This window comes from Xiphophorus maculatus, chromosome 22 (genome assembly GCF_002775205.1).
Source record: "Xiphophorus maculatus strain JP 163 A chromosome 22, X_maculatus-5.0-male, whole genome shotgun sequence".
In the NCBI taxonomy this organism is placed as follows: domain Eukaryota; kingdom Metazoa; phylum Chordata; class Actinopteri; order Cyprinodontiformes; family Poeciliidae; genus Xiphophorus; species Xiphophorus maculatus.
Window position 1 is genome coordinate 14,832,603 of NC_036464.1, and position 17,853 is coordinate 14,850,455.

The 17,853-nt window shown below is 39.3% G+C and overlaps 1 long non-coding RNA gene across 1 annotated transcript; it reads left to right on the top strand.

The window, feature by feature from the left end:
- The first annotated feature begins 4,884 nt into the window (after positions 1-4,884).
- Positions 4,885-16,290, top strand: LOC111606707. Its single transcript, XR_002752217.1, has 4 exons — positions 4,885-4,955; positions 7,334-7,433; positions 14,034-14,182; positions 15,428-16,290. It is a non-coding gene; the product is annotated as an uncharacterized LOC111606707 (long non-coding RNA).
- The last annotated feature ends 1,563 nt before the right edge of the window (positions 16,291-17,853 follow it).

The window sequence follows — 17,853 nt, forward strand, 5'->3', positions numbered from 1 at the left end:
TGGCAAGAATTGACATTAAAGCATGTTTTTTGAATTAGACCATAGAAACATTACTCTAACGTTGGTGTAGTCACAAATCTGTAGACAACAATAACAACTGACACCAATGATGTCATGTTTCACGCAAAAGACTTGCCATCGTGCTACATTTTCTGACCATGAATATAACTTAAGGGAATTACTTTGTTTTTATTTCCTGTTGTATTTTCATTGATGTTTAAGTAAAATTGGTATTGAGGAATATTTATAAAATTTTTCCCAAAGTTTTGTTAGAATAAATCACTTGTAAGAGATTTAACTTATTTATTTTACTGGGGTATGTAAGCTCTGGACTCTCTCTGCACTGTAACAAAATAAAAGGTATATTAATTCCTAGGAGTGACAGAGGAAGCTTTACTGTGCCTCCTGTCCCAGTGTCCCAGTGTGTGCCTGGCAGCTGTAAAGCTCTGCTTGCGTGTCAAGCCTGGTCAGACACATGGCTGCTAAACTGAGACGAGGTTACACCTCTCGATGCTACAACCACGCTCTCCAGAAGGGCTCTGTATGGAGGATTACAGGCATTTTCAGATTACTGTTAAGCGAGACTGAACTGTCTGTTGCTCTGACCCCCTTTATTTTAAAAAGGGGCAGCATGAACTGATCCCTGATGGAGGTGAACGGACAGAACTGAGCAAAACAAGAGAATTTGATAAAGACGGTAGAAGGATGTTGCAGTATGTGTAATTTAGGTCACCAGTCGTTTGCCTGCCATTGATAAGAGCTTAAAATTTCACCTGCAAATTTTAAGTGAATGTAAATAACAAAGTGGCGTGGAGGCAAAAGGGGCTGTGTCTGTTTGGCTTTGATCCCAGAGACCTGCCTCCCAGTTAAATGCTTCACACACCCGTCTCGAAATGCCTCTAATTGTAGATGTCTTAATCAAACTGAGCCAAACGTAAAGAATTGTCTCACACTGTGTTTTTGCAAGCAGGGGTTAAGAATGTTTGGGGGGGGGGATATGTGTGGGATGCTGGCTGACGTGGGATGGCCAACATGGTAGTTACAGTGCCAGGAGTTTGCCCTGTCCATCTGCTGTTCCACTCACCCACCCACCCACTGACATACTAACAGGTGCGTGCACGCGGATACACGTGTGTTTTCTGTGCACACGCTCTCATACTCCACCCCGCTCCATGCTTGGGCCCTGCCCCTGTCCTCACTTAGCCCGGGCAGCAGATGGTGAGGGGTAAGGCTTGTAGCCCCCCTATCCACCCAACTCCAAGCCACCACCAACCCTAGCTCCCCCTGTTTTTTTTTTCTCCCCGCGAATATCACCCCACCCTTCTTTGTGTTGTTGCAGAGCCTGAGTGCTGAAAGGCGAGCCCCAGCGTGTCTTCCCTCCCACCCTCCCACGAATCCTTGGCTGGCTGCCATTGGCGGGACTCAGTCAGGTGTCCTAATGCTTCGGTTAGGGGAGGAAACGCTGGTTAATCTGCCCATCGCGTGCCACTGGCCATAGCGTGGCCTCTTTGTGTCTGGCACCCCTCTGATCAGTCCCTCCACCCCTTCATCTGTCTTCCCCCCTCCACCCAATCTCTTCCAACCCAGTTTCTCCTCCTCAAGACAGTGTCATCCTTCCCAAAACACCAACTCCACTGTCGCTTGAGACACTTTTCAACTCCAGTCCTTGATATTGTCTTGCAACTCATTGTGGTACGGCCAGCGAATGTTCAGATTTCCTGCTTGTAGCCTTTCATCAAACCCTTTGAATGTTTTGCTGACTCATTACAGGAACCCTATGCATAATGCAAATGCACAGAAAGTTGCTTCTGTCTCCCAAAACATTTTCAGTTAATATATGTAACTCCAGCTGTTAATATGTGCTGCTGCTGAACTGATGTCGAAAGGCTGATCAAAGCCCATTCTCCCAGGAATATTTTTTTTAAAACCCAAGATGAACTCCCCATGCAGGCCAGTTGAACTAAGGTTTAAAAAACAAGATGGCTGTTGAAAGAAAGCTACAAGATGTTCTGTCGGTAGTTTTCCTCAAACAGGAAATCTTACACCATAAGCGCATTCATGAACTGCTTAGATGAGACAAAAATTAACCTTTTTGGTTTATTAGCAAAACACTGTGTGAAGGAAAACTAACGCTGGACATCACCCTAAACACTGTGACTCAGTTGGAAGATTGGTCATCTGAATATCGGTAGTTTGCCAGGTTGGATCCTCCTCACTAACATAGCTCACATTAACTACAATCCAAGGATTGCAGGATGGGTGACTACAAGTGGTCAGTATGATTTGGAAAACATTCAACTTTGGTATTTTATGTTTTCTGGATCTAGACATTTCAGTGTGTTCTGAGCAACAAGAACTGGATATGAGTCACTCTTTGTTTGAAAATGCTTGCCTCATTTAGCCAAGCTTAGGAAAATGTCTGTGGCCCCATTTACTGTAAAATCAATATGGAAGCAAAAAAAAATATGGCTAATTAAAAATCAACAGTTTGGGTTATACCTGCCATTTTAGAAGATTATAATTTGTCTGCATTTTTATTGAAAGGTTTCAAATTAGTAAAATTTTAATATTTTTTTAAATGGCTGTCTACATGAACTGCTGTGCTGGTGGGTTGAATCTGTACCATTCTTGAATTGCACTTGAAGGCCACACAAAAATATTCTGAGGGACAGAAATGGCCCTCAGGCCTCACTTTGAACACTGCTGCAGAACATCCGTGCACTTTGGGTTTTATTACAGATTGCAGTTGCCTCACCCATCATTGCGGCTAAGCTAAGCGACCCTGTTTGAATATGCAGAGGTTTGCTCCCTGGATGTAACCAGTTTATAAAGCTTCTCTTGGCTTGGTTCCCTCGTTTTTATGCTGTTTGCTTAAAACGAAAACCCATTAATAACCATCATGCATTGCATTCTTATGGCATTTAAATATTGATTCTTCTAGGAATTCAAAATGAATTTGGGAACAGAGCTTTCAGTTTAGATTCTCCCTCTGCTTGGAGTACAAGACACAGCAAGATAAAAATATTTGAATCCATCTGACTTGACTTGTTTTATTCTGTCTCGAATGACACAAAATGTTTGTCCACTGAGCTTAATTTTTAAATGTTACTCTGTTCTCAATTGCTGCACAGTGTTTAATTTATGTTAAAATTACATATTCCAAATTGACTGGTGCACAAATGCACAACACACTTTTATTTTTTAGATTTTTGTTTGGTTTTGACAAAAATAGTAAAAACCATGTATGTTTGTCCTCTCACCTTACAGTTAAGCCATTCTGTTTGTTGACTTTTTGTATAAAATAATAATAATAAAAAATTATAATAAATGAAATGAAATAAAGATAAAAATGTGGGTAAATTTGAGAGGTGTGGACACTTCCATGAGGTTCTGTTTCTTGTGATGGAGGGACACCTTGAAACCTGCTCAGCTCTGATTAGGATAAATAATCCTCAGATGCTGTTTGGAGGATACTGATATGGTAGTGCTGTGTAGTTAGAGAGAGGTCATTACCATTTGACCCCTGCTGACCCTCTTTTTGAAGGACCCTCGGTTTGGTCACTGCTCCGCAGCCCAGGCAGAGGTACAGGGTCAGGGTTCAAAGTGTCCTCAGCTGTGCTGTCATGGAAACCACAGCTTTGCCCATTTGATGGTCACTCTTCATTAAAAAAAAAACAGTCTAATTTAAATACAGGAGTTCAGGACTGTTTCTGTGGCCAAAGTAAAACTTGCTAAGTTGATTCCATGTTTTTTAAGTAACCAATTAACAGTGTTGCAAATTGATATTTCCCCTCCAGCTTTTTATATTTTCATTGTGCATTTTGCCTAAAGATTTTACACTGCGAGTGCCGCATTTCATCATTGGCACCAAAGCAAAGTGTCTGCCATGCTGGTTCACTTCCTGTTTTTGATCAGTGTGCAGGGTTTTCTTGCAATCAGTGCTGCAGCAGGGTGGGGGGAGAGATACAGAGAAGGGGGGGAAAAATCAATACTTTGAATATAATGTGTGGCCAGTGGAATAGGAGAATGATTTATGTAGGGATGGCTCCTCTCTGCATCAGATGGGACATGTGTTTGGTGGTTGAATGAATGAATGAAATGAAGAGAAGGAGGGTGAGTGGCTCAATGCTGAGGCGTGCTTCTGCTGCTGTCGGCTGTGCCACCACCCCTCCTTTTTTCCCCCTCATCCCTCCATCACACCATGCTCTCTGACCATCCAGCTTAGTCTTATAGCTCTGCTGTTGCGCCGTGTGATCAAAAACCACAACGCACACAAACCCGGACCAGGAGTTCTAGGACCCCCCCCCACCACCCAAATAAACAAAAAGAAAACCAGCACATGTCCCCATCTCCCCACCAGATTACTGAGAGCATGTTACTACGATAACCCAGCAAACGAGGAGGGGGTCAGAGGAGGGCAAGGGATGAAAAGGTAGAGGGAGAGTAGGAGAGTCCGGTGGACAGACTGAGGGAGAAACACGAGGCAAGAGGAGCAAGAGCATGTCTGCGAGGGAGAGAGGAAGTCTGGAGAAGAGACTGAGAGATGGAAGTGTGGAAGCGGGAAAGAGTGAGGGAAGCGAGGACATAACAAGCGTAGAGAAATGTGTGTGTGTATGCTTATTGCAGTGGCCCCACCTACCCCTCCATCCAGTTAAGGAGGCATAGTCCCGAGGAGGAGGAGGAAGAGGAAGAGGAGGAGGGAGATGGAGGGATCCCCTCCCTCAGCCAGCGACACACACACACACACCCACACCCCTCCTCTCCCTGTGGCTCACACACACACACACACACACACACGCACACACACACACACACACACACACACACACACCCCCCACACACACACACACCCTCTCTCTGCTCCATGAGGCAGCAGTCGCTGAGCAGCTCTGGATAGACCACGCGAGGTTCTGCAGGTGTCCCACCCTTCTCTTGAGGCAAGGATGCTCCAGAAGGTACTGGCTCCTTTCCGCTTCTTTTTACAAAATTTTATTCTGAATGAGGACACTGTACATTTGGCTTCTTTTTGCATCTTCTCTTCTTTATTTTGATGGTAGATTTTTCTCTCGTAGTAAAGCTTTTCCCGCTTATGTGAGGTTGTATGTGCAGTAGTGTGAGGCTGAATGTGTGTTCATACAGTTGTTTACAAGCTCTACTGTTAGCTGCAGGTCTGACAACTTCAGCAAAGTGGGTTCCTGTTGGTCCAACTCTGTAATATTTTTATTTTACTACCTTCTGCTGCATTTTAATACACCTTTTTTAAATAGAGGTCAGGGCTTTGACTGCTTGTTGCACTATTTAGCCTTGAGTTTCATTTTTATTGGCACTCTTAGGGGTGGCGAAAACAAAGCGCATTATGCACGCCATCTATATGCATTATTATGTTTGATTGAAACCTCTCAATCAATTTAAATCCAATAAAGAAACACACCTTAACAGAAAGACTTTTTAAATTTATTCTACAGAAGTGATGGATTCCAAATAGATAGACAGATAGATATTTTTTTATTCAAATTTGTAAATGAAATAAAATCATTTAATATATGCACAGCAACATCGTCTATTGTTTTGCTTAAGTTGTATGTTTTTTTTGGAGAAAAATCTGAACTGGTAAATAATCCTGTGCGTGTGTAAGGGAGAGCACATGTCTCGTATGTAACGTGGTGTACTGGCAGGCACCCAGGACAACCATTTCTGCTCGGGATGGAGAGACAGTGAAATACAACTTTCATTTCAAATTATGACTGAGACTATCTTCTTTAAAACATTTACTTTCTGAATTAAGTTTAATCTTCAGGTCTTGATTAGTGAAAAAAGCTCAATTTTGAACAAGTTGCAGGCAATTTTATGGGATTTAGCCAATACCTAGAAAAATACAAATTTTGCTTATTTTTTGCAGCTTTTTACCTTGCACACATTTAAATCCAAATACTGATATAGCAAAATTTAAGGGAGTTTTAAAAGATTATGCATTTAAAAAAAAACAACAAAAAAGACAAAACAGTGTGTTGCTGTTTGCAGACCTTTTAGAAAAAACATGATATCAACATTCTGTTCACTTGTTTTCAAAATCAAATTTTTTGCAGTTAGTATTGACCTATTAATGGCATTACCCACAAAGCGTGTGGCGGGGCCAGGGTCACATCCCACAAGGGTTTGGATGGTCAACCCCCCTGGCCGCAGAGTGGTCAGAGAGTGACCAATAGGACCCGAGCTGTGGTCATCCTTCCATCTAGCTCCTTTCAAACTAGAGGTCACATGAGTCAAAGGGTAATAAGTTTAACCCCCTCGAGAGGAGAGAAGTCAGAGGTCACAAACAAGCCTGTAGGGAGAAGGTTTGAATCATCGATCAGTGGCACTCCTGGTTATATCTGTGCATATTGATAACGTGCTTCATTCTGCCAATCTCATTTGCTCATTTGCATTGTTTGGTAAGCACCAACAGAAGTAGTTGCTATTATAAGTGTCCAGAAAACAGCTTGAGTATTTTTAAAAGGCCTAGATTATAGCACAGCTGTGTGCAATGATGGTTTCTTGGGCATTTCTGTAAATATATACAAATCTTTAGCCTTGTTGTGATGCAGGGTATGCACGTTTTGCCTTTGTTGCCTATGTAGCAAATATAACTCTGGCAATCAAGTAATTGTTTACGGAGTTCAAAAATGACCATATTTTTTTTAACTAATCCAACTTTGTTATAATCTGTTTTGTTCTCTTGTCTCTTTGTAAGTGAAATAATGTGTAAATAAGCTAACCTGATTTCTCAAATTGAGAAGGATATCATTATTTTGGCTGGTCGTCTGTCTTACAAAAGCACTAATAGCTCCTTGATTTGAATAAGCGCAGGCTTATGTAAAGGGGTGTGGCCTTTTTTCTGCATTTCCCAATTTTTTTCGTGCAAACTACTGTTACAGTCTTGTTTTTTTATTATCATATCTAAATCTGATTCTGCTAAAAAGACAGTTAAGCACAATTGGGACGGTTTCTCAAATGTAGCCTTTTCATGACCAAAGTCTAATCTTCCCTTTCTGAAATGGTGGAGTGCTGATGTTTAAGTATCTTCCAGTGGTATCCTCCCTGGTTGATGTTAGCGATGTGTCAGCATTAAGCTTGTCCTGCCTGCTAGGCTGCTGGGGCCTTGGTGGCGACCAGCCCAGTCCAGCCCAGCCTGGCAGAGGGCCAGACCAGACACGTCTTGGCACCGGACGAGGGACATGACAGGATCAAGGATTGCCAGAAAAGTGCTCCTACAGTATTGTTTAAACATAGGTCAACAAAGTATTGCTGTATATTTGATGTCTTTTTTTTTTGTTTTCATTCAATCTTTTAACAGTGACGGAATAAGGAGAATGGTTGAGAAAGAAGGGGATGCAAAGGGAAATTCAACAAAGCACTCCAGGACACGCTCTACAGCAAGATGCCGCGACTGCATGGTACGTTCCTCGGCCAAATTAGTCAACTCTAGCCCTGATCTATTCAGCCCTCAACATGCACACAGCATTCCATGGATTTAGGTTCATGTATTTGAGGACAAGCACCTTATATAGAATATGGTGAGCCATTAAGTGTGGGAATAGGAGAAGTGTACATGTTGCTCAGTCAGCTATTGCACAGACAGAGACCATCAATCACTAATGTAAGCTGCCTTGCTCTTTTTGCTGGTCCCTCAAGTCTTCTCCCAGATCTGGGATTAGGCAGCACTTTGCCTGCAACACTGTGTTTATTTGGGGAGGATTTCTGTGGAAAACTTTGACCACAAATCATGCAAACAGACTTTTGTATATTGATATGCATACATAATAAATGTTAAAGTGTGTGCTTTGAAACATTTTCTGATGATGCCTAATATCATAAGAGCTGTACAGTTGTAGCTGTAGTAATTTTAATTTTAAAATACAGATAAGATATATAATTTCAAATTTGTGGGGTGAGCATCCACGAAATATATCTTCTTATTGTAGAAAGCAAACTGAGTAAACATACCAAAGTTTTACTGCTAGCTTAACACCATGTTCACTTAAATGTACCAATCTATTTATTTCACACATTCACTAATCAATACGCTCATCCTGCTTTGTTTAGGGGAAATACATTTCATCCCTTAAACTCGTGTTGTGACTTTTGAGCATGCAAGAAATTCTAAATATTTTTAATGAATCCAAACAAGGTGTGTTGACTTAGTTACCGCCCCGCGTTGAGTGGTTCTGTTTTCTGCTGTGTTTTTTTATGAGCATAAATATGAATTTGGGGTATTAGGCCTAAAATTATTTATGCCGCTAGCAGATTAAAGTATATTAAAAGTAATATTTTAATTTTACCAACCAGTGACTGGAAATATTGTCTATGTTTCCGTCTCCCAGTCAGACTTGAATCTCACGCAGAATTTATGGAACAGAGCTGAAGATGAGGGAGATGGCAATGAGGTCTTCCAGCCTCAAAGACTTGGAGCTCATCACCAAAGATAAATAGTCAAAAATAGCGAAAACATGATAAGGTTTTCATTATTTGTGAGGGGTTTGGTGGAAATCATTATTTTTTTTCCCCACTGATTATTAAGAAGGTCCTAAATAGTTTTCAACAAGCTATTCTTAATTAAAATGAATAAAAACAGAAATATATATATCCAAAGTAATGCTGTTTTTCTTATTTATTTATTTATTTTTATTTTTTGAGAAAAGTCTTCTGATTCCCTCCCAGAAACAAACATCTTGGCTGAATAAAAATTATTTTAAATCTATCTTAAAACTAGTTTGGGCTGAAATGAATGCTTTTCGCAATAGTGGTGAACAGTTTGGACGAGCACAGATGATAAGCAGCTGGTGGGCTGCTTGTCGTGTTGAGATTAAGCAATCAGTCATTTGGTCAAGGTCTTGTTTATCGAATATAGTTTGACCAGCTGAAAGGTTCACGTTACCCTTATCTCCTGAAAAATAACTGGTGCTGATGCATGTGTGTAGGAGAAAACATGCTGTAAAGCTTTCCATTCATTTTTAATGTCGTAAGTCTGTTATATGTAAAACACAATCCCAACAGTATAGAGCAGAAAAAGTGTTGGATTAAATATAGTTTTTGTTTCAAGTGAATAAATGAAGCTTGCCTTCTGATAGGCTTTCACTGAACTAATACAGGGGCCTGGTTAGAATTGCTCTTTGTAAAGGTCACTGCTTGTTGTGATGTGGACAATGAGGCAGCCAATAACTGCCTGTGAAACATGAACCTAATTGGAGTGTTATGTCAACGATTTCATACTTTGACATGAAAACGGGCATCAGAGGAAATAGAAAAATCCTCCTTCACACTCTTCATAAACATATAGGATTAGAAACTTAATATAGTGACACAGCCGTGTCACAGCTGCGCATAATGGCCAGATTCTGATAAATATCAGGGTTTGATCGGCTGAACGAGATCATTTTTGTAGAGAAATTTAATCTCAAAATTGTTTCTGCATCGCTGTTCTTTCTGGATCAAAATAGTTTAACGTATTCTATTAAAACATGCATCAATCCATTGTTGTTAAACATGCAATATTGTGATTCCATTTTACTTTATATAGCAAACTGTGGGTCACATCAGATGATCTGTTCAGCTCCAGTTATAAATTTTTTTCTGTCCATGTTTTTATGCTTGTTTCTGTTTTTGCTTTGTTGGAAAAGCAGATAAAAAGAAAACATTGTAAGGAATTTAGCAATGTTTTCTTAGCAAAGAAAACATTGCTAAGAGCTATTTTTTGTGAATAGCTCAGTATTACTCAGAATTTATCGCCTCACAACATTAAGGAAATTTATCACTGAAATCTCAATATTAAGTATATAAAAGTACTATAGCAGATCTGAATATGAAAATTCCTTAGGAAACACTGGATAAAAAATAAATCTTTTTTTTTTTTTTTTGATTTATCATTCAGTTGTCATTGGAGTCAAGCGTAGTAAAGAAAAAAGGGAGATTGACAGAGCCGGCCCAAAGAATGAGCAACCTAAGCTTAGGGCCTATCCATAGGGGGTCATAAAGAGTTCCAGAAATTATCACAAGTAAAAGCAAAAAAAACAAAACATCCTACACAAGTACAATTTACAAATGTAAATCTTGCTTACTCATTCTACTTGCACTATTACAAGTAGAATGAGGCCTCTACCTGTAATAGTGCAAAATCAAACTTGTGACACTTGATATTTGCAATATTAAATAAAAATTGGTGTAGTTAGACTTTAAATATTTTTGTTGATGAACATATTAACTCTCGGCACCTCAGAAGACAAGCTAAAAGCTGCGGGGGTGGAGCCATTGCAGTTGTTTTACACGCAAGATAAAATTAATAAAGACAACTAAATAACAAGAATATAAATAGCCTAGCAGAAGTTAATGGAAGCAGTAATTAAGTGCCAGTCAACAGAAACTTAAGCAATCCGCTGCTCTGTATGGCATTGTTAGTTGAGCAGGTGAGTATGAGTCATGTTGAAATGCAATAATTCATGTGATAAAGAATGATTATTGGAAAAATAAACATAAAAGAATCCAAATAACTTTAGAAACTCTAAAGTCAGTGTTAAATTAACATTCTTAAAATTATGGCTCAAATATTGACATTTAAGAAGCTGTTTTATGCTTCACCTTTCTAAAAAGTACAGATAACCAGCAAAAGAAAATAAAACTATTATGAAAATCAATTTGTTTTCCACAAAGAGCAACTCTTATGTGGTAGGTGACAGGCCAGTCAATGATTATCTTCTATTATAAAAGCATCATGAGTTATAATCTAGGTTATGTTAATTGTCCAATATGTAAACTGTTAAACACAAAGGGGGAAGTAAAATGTACCTTTGTGATTGATGCTAGCTGAAAAACCACATAATCAAATTTTGCTCAGGGTCCTGGGACCGGCTCTGGAGGCTGGTGGGACCGAGGGCCGTTCAGCTCCTGCTTAACAAGAAAAGGTGACAAACAGGCTGAGTGGGACAGGGACACTCCTCAGACGGTCTTAAATATACTCTCCACTCATTTATATGACACATAAATTCACATTTAAACAGCAGAAAATCTCTCTGGTGGTTGATGCTCTGGGAAATATAAAAATATAATTGTCATCAGTTGTGTGCGTATGTGTACTGTATGTTGAAGGATACAAGGGGATGATATAAGATTGAAGAGATGTATTGAGGATCCAATAACTGAGATGAGATGTAAATGTGGTGTGGACAGTGAGTAGGCTGTTTTTTTTTTCTTTGGGTCGTTCCATGTGAGACTGCAGTGCAGGGGCTAAATGGCAGCCAGACTCATATCCTGTGACTGGCAAGGAAAGGTGGCTGCACTGTACACTGCAGAACCTACAGACCACTCAACAAGGTTTCTTTTTTTTCAATGCTGCACCAATAAAGCAGCATCAAATCCTCTAAATTTAGAGAACATTGTAAATAAAAATGTTTAACTAATTTTGGATGTCCCAACCTATAGAGGAAGGATCAAAATCAGCCAATTTTTCCTTGACCAACTCTGATTTGTGATCATTATATACTGAAAAAATTATATTGTGTACCCCGTTCAAAACATGCAAAAAATTATCATTTTTTTGTTGGTAAGCGCACCAAAGCAATATGCTCTTATTTTAAGTTTAATACAAATGAAAAACAGGATAGGTGGATCTGCTTTGATGCATTAATTTTATAAGCTTGTTATTCCTTATTTTTTTTTTACTGGATTCAAAACTTATACTCCTGTCAAGGAACCTGCAGCATATTTTTCTCAAAAGGAACTTTAGCATAAGCCTGTATAAAGCTTGCGCAGTGCATCTCGATTTATTATGCCAGAGAAAAGAGATTCTCCGATTAGTTCCCAGATCTTCTGTGGAAATTACTAGTTAACATTCTGAAGCTGGTATTTCTGATAAAGAAATAACAGGAAATTTATGCATTCTCCCCCTCTGGAATACTCATTTTTTTTTTTTATCTCATCCCAATTTTGTTCATTTTGATATAAACTCCCTTCAGATTCAGTTCAGACTGCTGCAGATTAATAGGTTTCTCTACCCCAGATTTTTGTTGTTCCTCCATCTCGTCATCATCTGTCCCTCCTTTTCCCCTGCCTGTTTTTTTCTATTTCTACAGAAGAGTTTCCAACGGAAAGGCAGGGGCTAGTACACATGTCACATCGGTTCACGCAGATCCCAATTGTTTTTAGCCACAGAGCAGCTCTCAAAGGTCTGCTCCTTGTGTGTGTTTCCCAGCATGTGTTCTTATATTTTAAAGCCATGCACATACTCTCACACAGCTCCTACGGCCTGACCCACCTTTTCAACCTCACACTGTGGACGTACAGCAACATTTTCTCTGTTATTTTCTGTCTGGATGTCACCACATGTCACTGGACCATCAACAAACAGTACAATATGTCTCCGCAGGAGGCCTCCTTACAGACATGTTTCATAATTTGAGTTGTTCTGTCTATTGTATCAGCCTCCTTTGATAAATTTACTTCCAACTGATACAATGCGTCATCTTTTTTTTTTTCATTAGCAGAGGACAATTGCTTGTACAGCAAATGTCCAGGACTCTAATGAAGTGCTGAAGCAAACGCTACAGGGTGACAGGCCATGACGGACATTTGCTCTTCTTTACTGTAAACGACATCCAACAGGCAAAAAAAAAATACCATGTATATAGTTAGTTACTTATTTACTTGTAGTTTATTGGTCAGTATTCTTTGTGGTAACCAGTAAGTCTTAAAACACTAACTCAGAATCGACAGATACAGAGATTTGGATTTAAAAGGCAAAACTTGCTTTGTATAGTCTTACTAGTGGTTGTGGCAGAAAACAGGAGGAGCCTCCATTCCTGGGATATCACTATCCATTCAGATGAGGTTTTTTTTTCCTGAACTGTCTCCTTTCTGAATACTCAGGCTGTTGAGCTCCTTTTATTCAGACTGAACCCCACAGCAGTGAACGCCTTTGAGCAGAGCTGCAGGTGCATAAGGAGAGAGGAAGAGAAAGCATCTTACAGCGAAAAAGTTGGTAACAACAATTTCAAATTATAAATTCAATTGCAATTTTAGCTAATTTCTATAAATACAGATGTTTTGTTGACAATATTTGCTGAATTTGTAAAAAATAACACAAATAACATGGAAGGAAAAACATTGTTCCGCCTTTTCAAACTTAAGCCATTTTAAAATCAAATAAAACACAACAATAATGATTGAATATTTTTTATTAGTTAGCAATTCTAAGATGTTTATCCTAAACTGTTGGGGGACAGGTTGGGGTGTGTGTGTGGGGGCGGGGGGGCCCTCATGATGTTGGGACAGATGGTATTTAGCTCTAGCTGTGCCGGGCTCAGTGGGACCCGAAGCTTAAGAGGTTAGGGCTGTCAAAACCACTCTGCTCATTCACTGCCTAACAAAGTGTGGACTGTCAGCCTGTTCCGTTTAATAAACTTAAGATTTTTCTTTTGTCAATGCCCGAGCAACACTTTTGCAACTCGATGACCTGAATATCCCGACATTCTTCCAGCTCAGTGGCAGAGGATGCACCTTTTAGGGAGGGACTTCCTAAAGAATATAGAAACATGGCGGTTAAACATGAAAAAAAAGATAATTGGTTTTTGGGCAATTATACTCAAACTTAAGCCAGAGTTGTATTATTTGAGACTACATGTCTTCCAGCTATAAAACAACTAATAGAATAAATGAGTACTAGAAATGGTCCGAAGGTTAGTAAATCAATTCATCTTCAACTAATTAGTTTTTTTAATTGTTGTTCCTGTATTGATCTGGTTATGTATTATACTTTTAATTTTATGTCGCTTAAACTTCATGTCGTTCAGTTGAAATGGTTAATTGTGAAAGCTTAAACTTCACCACAAGAGGGAGACATACAGTAACGTGCAGAATAATTTTTCAACACACAACTTCACTGCAAAATCTAAACACAGTGAGGCTGAAACACAGTAATTATTTAAATGTGCTCCTTACTTGTTGAGTAATTAATAAGTGTAATAATAACCATTTGGTCTTCTTCTCAATCTGTCAATTTATTCCAGTGTTTGGTATGGTCAGAGGCTGAAAGCTGGTCAGTGGGTGACCTGCGCGGGATGCCTGGGTGACATCTGACCTCTGACTGGGCGTGCGGATTGACCCTGGAGGACAAGGTCCGACAATGCGAGGCACGTGCCGTGGCCTAATCTCCATGGTAACGTAAGACCTTTCAGGGAACGGTGGGGAGCAGGGTCAGGGTTGTCTTTATGTTGATTGTTGTAAGACATCTGCTGTCGATTGACTCGCTGAATGTATGACGCCCCCAGTGCAAAACGGCTTTTATACGACAGCCAGGGCCCGGGCAAGGAAGCTAAAGGCTAACTGGGTAATCTCTGCAGGCAACTGTGATTATGCATTTTGTTCTCACAATCACCTGGAGAGATTCTGCAGTTTGCCTTGCACTCGGTTTTCCAGAGGTTTTTTTTATTTTTTTTTATCTTACAGTTCATTTATAAAATTAGAAAAATACATTGTTACCTAAACTGACTAAATATGTGATTCTGTGATCAAAAAGTGGTTTGGTTTTCTGTCTTAAAAAAGGAGTCTTTTAAAACATCTTCATCTCTGATTCTTAAAAGTCAAAACATTTGATGACTGGTCAAAAGAAGAACAAAGGGATTAACATTGAGTTATGGTGCAGAATGAGGGCCAACAGGTGCAGCCCACCTGCAGGAAAATGTGTTTCACATTCTTTGATGCTATACATGAGAAACCTTTCATGCACAACATATTACTCCTCAGATTCTTTCTAATCATTACCATTATGCAAGTATTTTTTTTTTTTTACTTTATCACCACAACCCCTGCACCCCACTCCAAATTCCCCACCCCACTGTCTCATCTCGTTCTCCACCGTGTTCTGCTGTGTTTTGGTGAAATCTCAGCTGGCAACTGTGAGTCGTTCACTAGCTGCTCTCACAATGGCCTCTGGGATTATGCTAAACGCAGAGCCTCGGCTGCTCCCCCGCATCGACCGGCATCGACGACGCCCTTTGGAGCGCACAGGAAAGGAGACGGAGGGCTCTCAATGAAGATGTCACTGCAATTACACAAGCGTGTGTCATAGACACCCTGTGTGTCTGCTCTTCCTCCTCTTAACACCCCCCCACCTCTCCGCTTCTCCTCTTTTTTGGAAAAAGAAATTTCTTTTCGACACTCTTTTGAAGTGCAGCCTCGTCTCTTGCAGGTCTCTCATAATGCAAGCCCATTTTAAATTTGCATGAATTCACCATCCAGATGCTTCTGCTGCCATGTTGCCTTATGATGATGTGTACTGTACAGGAGCAGCTATTGTATTATCGCACCGTCAAAAGAATAATGATGCCTTGATTGTCCTCAGCGCAAGTTAGAAAGTTCCAGAGGGAACCAAATGTGTTAATTTCTGTTCTTATTGTTTCAGTTTTATGACGTTGTCACAAAGGAGGAGCTTTCTGATGTGGATGGTACTGCATCAGGAACTGATTGGCTGATGCTTCACTGCCAACAGTACCTGATGCATTGCCTTCAGCATCGAAAGAAACGTCGCATGACTCCAGCTGCTTTTGATCAAACTTACTCACAGATTTTCTACAGACAGTAACAAACTTTGATGGTATTCTTTGTGTTTCATGTTTGAAAATAAATATTTGTGCATGCATACATTAGTCAAACCTCTGACCTCTGATGTCTGGCTGAAATGGTTATGAACATTTTCCAACTTATAGGAATGATATATTTATGTCTGTGTTTGTGTTCTCTGGTGTATAATATTTTCCCTCCTCAAGTCTAAACCACTACTTTTCTGTTAGCTTGTCACATAAAATTTCAATAAAGTGCATTAAATTTATTGTTTAAACATGGAAATGTCATAACCTTTGTGTCACACCAACCTGAATATAAATATATCTCATTACTATCTAAGGAATCATGTTCCTCTCCTGTTCGGATTAGACACCTGGATGCTTTTAGGCCACACCTCAGTACTCAATGACTCACTGTACATTTAGATTGACCTTTAATAATTTGATTAACTGATTTGAATAACTGTAAGTTGCATGAGGAGAGTTTCTCACACTCAAGTATGTATAAACACCCATGTCGGGGCTAATTTCTGTCTACAATAGTTCTGGAGCGAATATGAGAAGGAGGAAGGTTCTCTCATCTACTTATCAGTGTTGGATCATTTTTGCCTTGATATGCATTTGATTAATTCTGTGGTTTGTCCCTTTGTTGTAGCATGTTTAATCACTTGCCAAGTTAAATAAATGTTCATCAAAAGTAAAAGGTCTTTCATTGTAGTTTTTTTGTTTTGTTTCCACATTTCCTTGCACTGACATGTTTCTAAATATCCCAAATGCTGAAGTTCATAATTAAAACTCTCGCATCAAGGGGTCTAGCTTCATGCAGGATCTACCTACCATCTTCTTGTACACACCCTCTGAGAAGGCAGAAGGTCAGCATGCATGGAGGAAGTGCCAAGTGTCTTTCAATCTACTTAAATCAGCAAGCTGCTGGCGCACGGAAATGCGCAATCACTCGCTGTCTCTTCGTCCCTGAGAGAAGTCCAAAGGAGCCATGCCAATTCCAACAGATGTTCCTTAAGCGCAGGCATCTTGTAAACACCATGAAATGGTTTGGAGGTTAATGTAATGGTTGCTGACAGAGATCTTCGACACAAGATTTGATTATACCACCTGCTGCTCACACATAGCTGATAGCGCAGAATTTATAAAGGCTTCACTACTGAGTTCACAGGGTGACAAACGACTTACACAAAACTAAAAGAGCTGGATTTTAATGGCCTGACTGAAGAGTTTATATGAGGTACAACGTGTTCAACTTTAATTATTTAAACGGTCACTAGAATACTACATAGAAATCAAAAACCTAATTTATTCAACACTTTAAAAAGAGAATTAGTTAATCCAACTTAAATAAGTTGCTTCAGTTTGTAACAAGTAATTCATGTAAACCCATCCAGGGTAATGTATTAAGTTTTCAAGATGCACAAACTTAATAAATTACCTTGAATAAACTTAACTCAATTTTGTCTTACCATTAAAGCAACTTTTTTAAGTTGGATCAACTGTTCTCTTCTATTTTGAGTAAAAATCAGAAGTTAAATTTATTCTATATTTAGTGGTGTATTTCAAGCATTTCTGCAAGTTAGTTTTTGTAACAAACAACTATTCAAAATTAGAATATTAACACCAACAATATATATTTATATATTAAATATAAATATCAAAACACCCAGTACTTTGTTTGGACCTCTTTTTGCACCAATTACTTTATCAGTGGTGTGTGTGCGTTCAGCCTGTGGCCATTTTGAAGACTAAAGGAAGTCCTGGTTTCTTCGAAGCATCTGCATTTTTGAATCACTCATCCTTTTTACCATAATCCAGAGGTTCTCTATAGGGTTTATAGATCAGACCAATCAATCACAGTGACGCCATGGCATTTCAACCTGATATGAGTAGGTGTGGTTATTTGGTTAATTTCCAAATGCGTTTGGAAATTAAAATCTGCATCTCCACATAGTTGGTCATCAGAAGGAACTGTGAAATGCTTTAAAATTTTCTGGTACATGGCCATTGCTCACTTTGGACTGGATAAAACACAGCAAACCAACATCAGTAAAGAACATACTTTCCAAATCATAACTAACTGTGAAAACTTGACATAGGTAGAAGCTTCACTGTTCTTCCTCCAGACTCTGGGGTCTTGATTTTTCAAAACAATTTTAATCTAAAAAGCGGAGTTTAGACCAGTTTTTTTTTTTGTCCTATTTTATTCCTGTTTGTTTTAGCACTTAAGGTTGTTTCAAGCAAAGCTGCTTAACATAAA